Raw genomic sequence first — 4239 nt, 5'->3', positions numbered from 1 at the left:
TCTGAGTTTCCTTCCCATTTCATATCTTTCTTCCTCCTTGGGATAACAAAACCTATCTGTGTAGTCACTGCAGCATTTTTTTTACCATGAAAACTAACGCTCAGAGAAGTATTTAATACTGTTTATTTGGACATGGTTTAGAAACTGTTGTTTAGGAAGGTGATCTAATCTCTAGGCAGAAATTGTCAGCAAGGCCTTTGCTAATTACAGCAAATCAGTGCATGGAAACTACTGCTAGAACTATCTGGAAACTAATTCTGGAGCTTTATTGACCAGACCCAACTGTAGGCACTTCTAGGACAATGCTGGAGACCCACAGTCCATGGTGAAGGAAAGAAACCTCCAAAGAGAGATTCAGGTCTTGGACTGGGCTAAGCCCTCTCTGAAAGTACCTGTCTGCCCCTGACTCAATCTGGAAGCTGAATTTTGCCTAATGCACATCTGCATTCAGAGCAGACCTGGAAGCAGAGCTCAAGAAATGGACTGGCTGCTCAGGTAACATGAGACTGAGCAGATGAAATCACTGGGATAATTTTTCCTTTTATTTATCTAGTTCTGCAGCAGTGGAAAAAGTTCAACCAGCAGGTCAGGGCCAGGCCCAGTGGGGGTACCAGGATCAGACACTGCCCCTGGGTGGACAGGTAGGGCTGTGGGAACTGGAGACCAGCACTGCTGCAGCATCACCAGAGCAGGGACTGATGGCCCCAGGGGGCTGGAGTGGAGTCCTGGGCCATGGACAGGGTGGTGGGAGGCCCTAGAGGGTGCCAACAGGGACTATTAGTGCCCTCACAAACCTGACAGTAGCTTAGCTTTAAATATTCAGGCACTCCAGCTTTATTAGATTTCATTAAAAGTAACAGGAAGAACTCATACTTATTCATAATGCCTCTTGCCCTCCTTTTCTAAAAATGTAAAAGTCTGTAGCTATAAGCAGATCCTTGAAAACAGATACAAGAATGGTTTGCTATGAAGAATCCCAACTGCAGAGCTGTAGGCTAATGCAGTTCTCTAAATCTTTACCACTGCTGCAAATTACTTCCATTTGTCAATGTTCTCATCTTGTTCAACCCATGATATTTCATTGTCACTGCCTTCTCTTCTTTTTTAACATTCCACATTGCTGTATTTGTTGCAGAAGGGATTCATTAAAAAGCAACATGAAATGTAAAGAAGGATAGCCTGAATTACATTAGCATTCAACAGCCTTCACTAATTTATTCTTGCTCCCTTGTAATAAGCATACAGATACTGTGTAAACAGAGTCTCTATCAGAATGAATGATGCAAGGTTTAATGTTTCCTTCCTGATGCAAAATAGACAGATTCTCACTCCATAAATCATTCCATTTGTAAATTATCCAGTAGGTTAATAGATTTTAGAGCCTGAAGGGACTTCTAGCATCATCTAGCCTGTATTATCTCTTGTGTAACCACTCTATGTGTAAGCTAGAGATTTTTATCCAGTGATTCCTAGCAAAAAAAGAAATCATTCTCCAAAAATTGTTGCAGTCAGAGAACTTTTTGGGAATCACTATGAATGCAATAAAGAGTCTTTTGCCTTTAAATTTACATTTAATGGGAGATATTCAAAGTATATAAGTCTCCAGTAGTTAAAGAGAGATTACATTTATAATAAATGATAGAAGTTTTAAGTGTGATTTTAGGCTTCACTCCATAAAGGCACTTAAGAGTGAATAGCTTTAAACTTGGAATTGTCTGATAGGTTTCCATGGGACCACTTCTGGACTTCCAACAGAGCTTTGCTACCTTAACTATTGCAAAAGCTAATGGAATACATTCATAAAACAGCATCAAATGAGCTTCAGTGTGAACAACACTCTGGACGAGTAAAAGCTGCAATGCAGCAAAATGGATTCAAGGCTGGTAACATCAAGATGGTTTCAACTTGTCTTTGAGTATGATCCTCACCTGTGTCACCTGCAGCCTTGGTGCATAGCACTCCCAGTTGAAAACCTTCAGTGTTATTATCAGTAACCATAAATTCATGCTCATTTCTTAAGCATAGGACAAGAAATATTTGGTGTCAGTGGTACATACTGAGCAAAGACTGACTTTCAAGAGGTGGCTGCAGCAGCTGTAGATGTTTGCTTAGCTGAAGTCACCTTAATTTACTTTCCCTTAAAGATGACAGCATTGTCACAACAGCTGTGTCACATCATAAACTCAACCTCAAAACCACACTAATTGGAATTCATGAGGATCTCCTGGTACTTTCAGGAAAACACAAAATTATGTCAAAGCATATCAAAGAAAACTAAGTTACACAGCAAGAAAATGTCAAAATAATATCAATATAGACAAATACATGGTCCCACAACATTCTCCTGGAGAAGCTGACGAATCATGGCATAGACAAGTGAACTCTTCACTGGATAAAAAACTGGCTGGATGGCAAAACCCAGAGACTTGTGGTAAACAGGGTCAAATCCAGCTGGTGGCCAGTCAGCAGGAGTGTCTCTCAGTGCTCAGTTCTCCTCCCCTTCTATTCTGCCTTGGTGAGGCTGCATCTGGGATATTGTGTCCAGTTCTGGGCCCTTCAGTTCCAGAAGGACAGGGAACTGCTTGAAAGAGTCCAGCTCAGAGCCACAAAGATGACGAAGGGAGTGGAACATCTGCCTTATGAGGAAAGGCTGAGGGAGCTGGGTGTCTTTAGGTTGGAGAAGAAGAGACTGAGGGGCAACCTCATCAATGTTTACAAATATGTTAAGGGGGAGTGTCTGGAGGACAGAGCCAGGCTCTTCTCAGTGATGTCCAATAATAGGACAAGGGGAAAAGGGTGCAAGCTGGAGCATAGGAGGTTCCATGTAAACATAAGGAAACCCTTTTTCACTGTGAGGGTGACAGAGCCCTGGAACAGGCTGCCCAGAGAGGTTGTGGAGTCTCCTTCACTGCAGACATTCAAAACCCTCCTGGACAAGTCCTGTGTGATGTGCTCTAGGGGATCCTGCTCTGGCAGGGGGGTTGGACTAGATGATCTTTCAGGGTCTCTTCCAGCCCCTAACATTCTGTGATCCTGTGATTCTGTTATTCTGTGTGGTTGGTTGTTTGTTTCGGTTTGTTGTTTGGGGTTTTTTTTTGTGCTGATGGTTTGACTCAGTGATCTCAGAGGTCCTATCCAACCATAACAATTCTGTGATTCTGTGAAATAAGAAGATGAATGATAAAATACAACAAACATTGTTGCCAGCTTTTGGAAATAACTGCACAGTGTCCAGGTGACTGCAAAATTAATTGGGACACTGGGAAAAAAAACCAAATTAGCTCATTGGCAAGTCAGATATGAGCTAGAAACCTAACTAAAATTAACAAGGCTGAATGAAATGGCTTCGAGGTGAATCTGTAAACTTCATAGAGTCTATACATCAGTAAACTGATTCCAGGATATCTTCAGGTAGATGATTATCCAGTCTATACTTCACAGAACATCCTTTATTTCCTTGATTTATTCCACGGGTTTGTCCCCATCCCTGATGCTACAGATTAATTTATCTTATGAAGTCTGAATCTATTAATAAAGCCTCTGAAAAGCACCACTAACATTCTGATTAATTTTCCTCTCTGTTAAGGCCAAACAAACTGTAGTATTTTAGCAACACTAATGACAAAGTTCCTATCAAAAAAGTAGTACTGTTTTTCTTTCCTCCTCTCCTAAGGTGGTTGTGAATCAGACACTTGCACTAAAAATCATAGATGAGACTTCTCAGTTAAGACTGTCAGTTAAGGTGTTTCCCTAAACCTCTGGGTTTGCAGTTTTAACTTGAAAAAGAAATTATGTTCCAGAGGGAAAACTTCTAGGAAGGTTTGTTATTGGCTATGCTGACAAAAAAAATTGAGGAGCAAAAGGACTGGATTTATAGAATGAAATAGAAGTGAAGGTTGGTACCACACCACAAGCAGCCCCCTAGCAGCTGCAGTACATGGGGTTGCTACTGGAGAACATCTTTTGGTTTAGTTATGTTGAAAGGGAATCCAATCTGTGTGTTCCAAGACCATTTTTTGATGTGAATCAAAGCAGACAATAAAGGGACAGCTGCTCCTAAAGCACACTCCTACCCTGAACAAAAGTATCACTGGTGCATTGCCTGCAGACAGCAATCTGCTCTGCTGGGTTCAGAAACAGAGCAGCAAGTTAATCCTTCTGGCAAAACTTGAAAACAGACTTACTAGGGTTCATTGGGATCTTCAATGTGAGGTCAATGCCCTGTCATCAGAGGGAAAG

Source organism: Chaetura pelagica, unplaced genomic scaffold (assembly GCF_000747805.2).
Source record: "Chaetura pelagica isolate M959 unplaced genomic scaffold, ChaPel_1.0 scaffold269, whole genome shotgun sequence".
NCBI classification, from domain to species: domain Eukaryota; kingdom Metazoa; phylum Chordata; class Aves; order Apodiformes; family Apodidae; genus Chaetura; species Chaetura pelagica.
The sequence above is the reverse complement of the archived record's forward strand: the minus strand, read 5'-3'. Positions refer to the sequence as shown.